The sequence below is a fragment of the Salvelinus sp. IW2-2015 genome, linkage group LG36 (genome assembly GCF_002910315.2).
Source record: "Salvelinus sp. IW2-2015 linkage group LG36, ASM291031v2, whole genome shotgun sequence".
NCBI classification, from domain to species: domain Eukaryota; kingdom Metazoa; phylum Chordata; class Actinopteri; order Salmoniformes; family Salmonidae; genus Salvelinus; species Salvelinus sp. IW2-2015.
In genome coordinates this window covers 12,075,378-12,083,345 of record NC_036875.1, presented here as the reverse complement: position 1 = coordinate 12,083,345, position 7,968 = coordinate 12,075,378, and the positions used below count along the sequence as shown (strand labels likewise).

The following is a 7,968-nucleotide window of genomic DNA, read 5'->3' as shown; positions in this document are numbered from 1 at the left end:
ACACACTTCTAATTCTGAAAGCTAAAGCATACCTGTGAGGGGAGTCGCTCTGGTAGTAGCTGTAGGTTTTTATACAGTACCAAGACCAGTCTGAGTAAATTTGACCATGGGTGTCATGGCTGTCGACAAAAGAGGACCAAGGTGCAGCGTGGTAAGTGTACATTTTCTTTTAATAGTAGATGTCGCCCACAAAACAATAAACAATACCAAAACAAACTGTGAAGCTTAAGGCAATGTGCCATCAAACAAAGTTAACTTCCCATAAAGACAGGTGGGAAAAAAGGCTACCTAAGTTTAGTTCCCAATCAGAGACAACGACAGACAGCTGTCCCTGATTGAGAACCATACCCGGCCAAAACATAAAAAATAGAAAATCATAGGTCGCTGGAGGCTCCGGACTGGAGAAGGTCGCTGGAGGCTCCGACTGGAGAAGGTCGCTGGAGGCTCCGGGCTGGAGAAGATCGCTGGAGGCTCCGGGCTGGAGAGATCGCTGGAGGCTCCGGCTGGAGAAGGTCGCTGACCATACCCGGCCAAAACATAGAAATAGAAAATCAAAGGTCGCTGAGACTCCGACTGGAGAAGGTCGCTGGAGGCTCCGGACTGAGAAGGTCGCTGGAGGCTCCGGGCTGGAGAAGGTCGCTGGAGGCTCCGGACTGGAGAAGATCGCAGGAGGCTCCGGACTGAAGGCCGTCGCTGGAGGCTCCGGACTGGAGAACGTCTCTGGAGGCTCCGGGCTGGAGAACGTCTCTGGAGGCTCCGGCTGGAGGCCGTCGCTGAAGGCTCAGGGCCGGAGGCCGTCTTGGAGGCTCTGGGCCGGAGACCGTCTGGAGCTCTGGGCCGAGACCGTCTCTGGAGTGGAGAGACACACAGGAGGCCTGGCTCTGGGAGCAGGCACAGGACTCACCAGGCTGGGGAGACATACAGGAGGCTTCTTCCTTGGCCGAGGCACCAGATACACTGGGCCATGGAGGCGTACTGGCGTCTCGAGCGCAGAGCTGGCACAACCCGTTCTGGCTGGATGCCCACTTCCACCCGGCAAATGCGGGACGCTGGCACCGAGCACACTGGCCTGTGAATGCTCAACTGAGACACAGTGCGCATCACCCCATAGCACGGGGCCTGACCAGTCACATGCTCGCCATGGTAAGCACGGGGAGTTGGCTCAGGTCTCCAACCTGACTCAGCCACACTCCCCGTGTGCCCCCCAAAATGTTTTTGGGGGGTTGCCTCTCGGCTTCCTTGCCAGCCTTGTTCCTTCATAACGCTGCCGCTCCACCTTAGCTGCCTCCAGTTCCTCCCTTGGACAGCGATACTCCCCAGCCTGCCTCCAGGTCCCTTACCATCCAGTATCTCTTCCCATGTCCAGGAGTCCTCTCTACCACGCTGCTTGGTCCTTTGGTGTGGTGGAAGTTCTGTCACGGCTGTCGACAAAAGAGGACCAAGGTGCAGCGTGGTGAGCGTACATTTTCTTTTAATAGTAGATGTCGCCACAAAAACAATAAACAATACCAAAACAAACCGTGAAGCTTAAGGCAATGTGCCATCAAACAAAGTTAACTTCCCACAAAGACAGGTGGGAAAAAAGGCTACCTAAGTTTAGTTCCCAATCAGATACAACGACAGCAGCTGTCCCTGATTGAGACCATACCTGGACAAAACATAGAAATAGAAAATCATAGAAACACAAAACATAGAATGCCCACCAACTCACGCCCTGACCAAACCAAAAAGAGACAGGGTCAGTCATGGTCTGGGGCGGTGTGTCACAGCATCACCGGACTGAGCTTGTTGTCATTGCAGGCAAACTCAACGCTGTGTGTTACAGGGAAGACATTCTCCTCCCTCATGTGGTACCCTTCCTGCAGGCTCATCCTAACATGACCCTCCAGCATGACAATGCCACCAGCCATACTGCTCGTTCTGTGCGTGATTTCCTGCAAGATAGGAATGTCAGTGTTCTGCCATGGCCAGAGAAGAGCCAGATCTCAATCCCATTGAGCACATCTGGGACCTGTTGGATCGGAGGGTGAGGGCTAGGGCCATTCCCCAAGAAATGTCTGGGAACTTGCAAGTGCCTTGGTGGAAGAGTGGGGTAACATCTCACAGCAAGAACTGGAAAATCTGGTGCAGTCCATGAGGAGAGATGCACTGTAGTACTTAATAGCAGCTGGTGGCCACACCAGATACTGACTGTTACTTTTGATTTTGACCCCCCTTTGTTCATGGACACAATTATTCCATTTCTGTTAGTCACATGTCTGTGGAACTTGTTCAGTTTATGTCTCAGTTGTTGAATCTTGTTATGTTCATACAAATATTTACACATGTTAAGTTTGCTGAAAATAAACGCAGTTGACAGTGAGAGGACGTTTCTTTTTTTGCTAAGTTTATAAGGGTTACCTGGAGAAAATCGGACCTCTCTGAAATGAAAATGGATGACCCTCCCTTCAGCATATTTGAACTAAATACTCCCTAAATGCTTGGGGAAAAAAGTGACTCTCCCCTATGCCCAAAATAAAAATGAAAAGATAAAGTGAATAGCAGATAACATGCCTACCGTTTACCAGAGACTTAGATATGCAGTTTTGGAAATTGTTCTTCGTCCTGCAAGCAGTACACAATTTTGATAGCGCACAGGGCTGCGAGATAGAAGGTTGTTGGATCGCAGACCACCATGGACAAGAGTAGGGGTGGAAAGATCACCTTTATAGTAAAAACATTGCTGAATCTATCATCGTATTTACGTGTCCATGAAAAAAGTGTCTTTTATAAACATTTCCTCCAATTCTATATCATTTTACATGGAGACCTTAGTATAATCTTTTTTATTACCACATACATTACAGCCTGAGAATGGACAGAGAAATAGGCTGTGTTCATCTTATCATATTTATCTAATGTCAAATCAGTGTGTTTTGTTTGCAAGGAAACTGTCCCTGTTTGCAAATTATTAAATCTGAGGCATCATTATGAATATGAGTATGGTACCCAGGTATTTCACAACTTCTTTCTAGCATAAAGCATCGTGGACCAAAGCGCTGTTATGGTTCACTTTCTATATTCAGATCCACTTTATTTTCTTCAAAATCTAACCCTTTCCTGCAGTCGAATGACCAAAGCACCCTCTAGTGACTGAATGGGTGGAATGTTATTAATATGTTTAATAATTTCATGATACAAATAGTAAAAAAATCAACGCTGAAAATCCGGTGTTTCTATATCAAACGGTTTTGTTATATTTCAGTCCGGGGCCCGCAGCGCCGGTCTCCAGTCCGGAGCCCGCAACGAGGGTGCCCAGTCCGGGGCCCGCAACGACGGTCTCCAGTGCGGAGTCTCCAGCGACGTTCTCCAGTCCGGAGTCTCCAGCGACGTTCTCCAGTCCGGAGTCTCCAGCGACGTTCTCCAGTCCGGAGTCTCCACGACAAGTTCTCAGCTAAGGAGCCTCCAGCGATGGTCTCCAGTCCGGAGCCTCCAGCGACGGTCCCCAGTCGGGGGCCGCAACAAGGGTGCCCAGTCCGAGAGTCTCCAGCGACGGTCTCCAGTCGGAGCCCCAGTGACGGTCTCCAGTCCGGAGCCTCCAGCGACGGTCTCCAGTCCAGGGCCCGCAATGAGGGTGCCCAGTCCGGGGTCCGCAACGAGGGTGCCAGTCCGGGGTCGCAACGAGGGTGCCAGTCCGGGGCCTGCAGCGAGGGTGCCAAATCCGGGGCCAACTACGAGGGTCCCAAGTCCGGGGCCTGCAACGAGGGTCCCACAGTTCAGGGTCGGCGACGAGGGTCCCTGCACCAGAGGTGCCACCAAAGTGGGGTGAGCCAGAGGTGGGAGCGGGTCTGCGTCCCGCACCTGAGCGCCCACCGTCGCGGATGGATGCCCACCCAGACCCTCCCTATAGGTTCAGGATTTGCTTTTGGGGGGGGGGGGGTAACTGTCAGCCTGACCTTGAGAGCCTTTTTATGTCTCTATTTGGTTTGGTCAGGGTGTGATTTGGGGTGGGCATTCTATGTTTTGTTTTCTATGTTTTCTTTATTTCTATGTTTTGGCCGGGTATGGTTTCAATCAGGGACAGCTGTCTATCGTTGTCTCTGATTGGAACCATACTTTGGTAGCCCTTTCCCATCCTTTCAGTGTGGGAAGTTAACTTTGTTAGAGGCTTCTTAGCCTGTTAAGCTTCACGGTCGTTTTGTATTTTGTTTATGTTTTGTTGGCGACATTCAAATAAAAGGAATATGTACGCTCACAACGCTGCACCTTGGTCTTCTTCAGCATCGGCCGTGACACTGATGTAGAGAAACAGACACCTCACATGTCCTCAACTGGCAGCTTACATTAAATAGTACCGCAAAACACCAGTCCATCTGGAGTCGCCTCTTTGCTGTTGATGTTGAGAACTGGTCTTTTGCGGGTACCATTTAATGAAGCTGCAGTTGAGGACTTGTGAGGCGTCTGTTTCTCAAACTAGACATTGTAAATGTACTTGTCCTCTTGCTCAGTTGTGCACCGGGGCCTCCCACTCCCTCTTTCTATTCTGGTTAGAGACAGTTTGCGCTGTTCTGTGAAGGAGTAGTACACAGCGTTGTACGGGATCTTCAGTTTCTTGGCAATTTCTCGCCTTCATTTCTCAGAACAAGAATAGACTGACAAGTTTCAGAAGAAAGTTCTTTGTTTCTGGCCATTTTGAGCCTGTAATCGAACCCACAAATGCGGATGCTCCAGATACTCAACTAGTCTAAAAGAAGGCCAGTTTTATTGCTTCTTTAATCAAACAACCATTTTCAGCTGTGCTAAACATAATTGCAAAATGGTTTTCTAATGATCAATTAGCCTTTTAAAATGATAAACTCGGATTAACTAACACAATGTGCCATTGGAACACAGGAGTGATGGTTGCTGATAATGGGCCTCTGTATGCCTATTTAGATATTCCATAAAAAATCTGCTGTTTCCAGCTACAAAAGTCATTTACAACATTAACAATGTCTACACTGTATTTCTGATCAATTTGATGTTACTTTAATTATAAGGGCACAAGGCGAGACCCAAATGCAGACACAGAAGACTGGTTGAGCTCCGATATTTATTATGTCAAAATGGGTAGGCAAAAGGCAGGTCGTGTTCAGGCGAGAGTTCATAAACCAGGTCAGAGTCCAAACGGTACAAAGACGATAGGCAGGCTCAAGGTCAGGGGCAGGCGGTGGTCAGGCAGGCGGGCTCAGAGTCAGGACAAGGCAAGGGTCAAAACCAGGAAGGCGAGAAATGAGAGACAGGGAAAGCAGGAGCTGAGAAACAAAACCGCTGGTTGACTTGACAAACAAGACAAATTGTCATAGAGAGACAGGAAACACAGGGATAACATCACCCGGGAAAATAAAGCGACACCTGCAGGGGGTGGAGACAATCACAAGGACAGGTGAAACAGATCAGGGTGTGACAGTACCACCCCCCCCCCCCCCCCCCCCTCCTGGGCGCATACCTGGTTGACTGGGGTGTCGGCGGTGATAAGAGGCTGGATCCAGGATGTCTGTAGCGGGAACCCAGCACCTCTCCTCCGGGCCGTAACCTTCCCAGTCAACCAGGTACTGGAACCCCCTCGCCCGTGGTCGAACACCCAGGAGGAGCGTTTTACACCGTGTAGCCGGATGGTGTACAGGTGAAACGGATCAGGGCGTGACATTAACGGACAAAAAATGTGCTTTTATTCCAAAAACAAGGACATTTCTGAGTGACCCAACCTTTTGAACGGTAGTGTATAATAATGTGTAATATTGGGATGCAAACTAAAAAAATGTAATACATTTCAACTTTATATCTGACATGGTACAGATGTGTTTTTTTAAGCCCATAAGCATGTGTGTAAGGTGTATACTTTTTGTTTCAAAGTATATTTGTTTAAGACTAACCAAAAGTGTGACCCTGATTTAGCCTACTGCAGTAAATTAAGCTAACAAGGGGTAGGCCTATTGTAATGAGTATGATCAGAAACAGACTGTCTGGTTTCAAGCGCAGGGTGCAGCAGGTGTTTATTTAGTAAATGACCATAGGAGGAGGCAGGGTCCAGGGCCGGCGCCAAGGTCATACACAGGGAATCCAAAAAGGTAACAGTACAGGCAGGGAAAAAGGCTAATAACGTAGTCCGGGAGATCAGGCAAGAGGAAGATAACAGGAAATCTGATAGGCAAAAGTACAGGCAAGGAAGTGAGGATGGCCAAAAACTACGATACACGGGAGGACTAAAATGGAAATAAACAGAGCTCCGAATAGAATGTGTACAAAAACAAACAATACCTCACAATGATGGGGTGCAATGAACTGAACTAAATAGTGTGTGTAAATGACATACAGGTGTGTGAACTGGTGATCAGAATTCAGGTGATTGGGATCTGGAGTGAGCTGCATTTAGGGGATCTATGTGTTTGAGTGTGAGCTGGAAAGTGGGCTGGAAAGTGAGCTGCGTTCAGGGGATCTATGTGTTTGAGAGTGTGAGTTGGATGCAGACGTTACACCTATGCTTTTTGCCATTTTCTTTAATATAAGGAAGGCCTATGGCATACCTTCTCATTCCTCTCAATTCGAGTCCCTTCACTGACACGGAGATAGGCTATTTAAAGAGTGCATTGTGGGTGGAGGAATTGGACGAACAATCGATGGATAGCAGCCTATAGCCATATTCTGTCTGTCAAGCAGGTAGGCTAATCTCTTATCTTAAATAGGAAGAAATATGCTCCAACATAAACCCCTCTTGTTGTTAGTAAAGTCAAATTAAAACGAAGATGTTTTAAATAAATGATGCCTACTCGAATTTGCCTAATTTCAGCACCATGAGCTGTCCATTTCAGATTGATTGGGCAGCGGCTGCCACTTCAAGTTTCAGCACCAAGTTAATTGAATCTGGCTTATTGTGAGGTCAATAACTCTAATAAATACATCATGGGCAAGTGTTCTGCAGCGCATAAGACTCAGGAAGCAAGTACATTTTCTTAGAAATATTACTTGGCTCTGAGCTCCTCCAAGCATTTCGTATAGCCTATAGGCTATGGATCATTTGATTGAGACCACACTAAATAGCCTATAGACGCTTGATATTGTGTACCCAGCTGAGAATCAGAGATGAGGGGTGGTATCAGACACACATCGATATAGCCTAATAAGCAACTAATTCTAGAACACTGATAAATATAGAAATGTAATCAATTACAAATTAAATGACCCTACCATGGACTAGAGTTAAAAAATACTAAAAGGTTCTCCTGACTGAAATTGAAAAAGCATGACCCTCCCCCATTTTCTGTCAGGTCCCCATCATGTACATTTAGAACCATCCCTAATGTGTGACTAGTCAAATCTGGGTTTGATTGAATTGAGCCCTTAATTGTGTCAAATATAATTTAGCAAGATAAAGAGACTTCAGCAGCTAAGGATTAACATAAGGTTTTTGAGGCAAGACAGCCCATTTCCTCGATGACACCCATGTTGCGCATAACTAAGCACTTTTACGCACGAGACCAAGCGTTTGCCAAAAACAGACAACTGTAAAATAAAGATACAAATCATAGGATTTAGGTTATTGGTCTGGTACATGATGTTAACATCACGCATTAATGATTATCACAGCTTTCAAAAAATTATGTAATTGAAAACATCTCATGGCGCGTAGGCTAGGCTACACTGATACATAATGCGATATTACCTACCTTTGACTTTTCCAACAAATAAAACCGGCAATCACAGTCTCACAGATCCAATGGGTAGCGTAACTTCTGTAGGTAAACATATAACCAAAGACAGTACTGTAAAGACCCCACTTTCGGAACCCGAGCGTGACGTCTATGATTTCCCCATACTGTGAATTATAGAGTTTCCCAACTTCCTTGACCCGGGCTACCAAACGCTGTAACAGAGAGAAGATCCCAACATATTTCGAGTACTTTCACACAAATTCTGATGACAACAGCTCCACTCCATGGACAAAATCTG

At 47.0% G+C, this 7,968-nt stretch overlaps 1 protein-coding gene across 4 annotated transcripts in view; it reads right to left on the bottom strand.

The window, feature by feature from the left end:
- Nucleotides 1–7,843, bottom strand: part of LOC111959296 (mitogen-activated protein kinase kinase kinase 20) — a 43,696-nt gene extending 35,853 nt beyond the window's left edge. For 3 of the 4 annotated variants that reach the window (XM_070437709.1, XM_070437711.1, XM_070437712.1), the window contains exon 1: nucleotides 7,682–7,763. The gene's annotated coding sequence lies outside the window, so the exon portion shown is untranslated. Of the gene's footprint in view, nucleotides 1–7,681 lie in introns of all 4 variants that reach the window. The other variant, XM_070437710.1, reaches the window with a different exon arrangement.
- Between the last annotated feature and the right edge of the window lie 125 nt (nucleotides 7,844–7,968).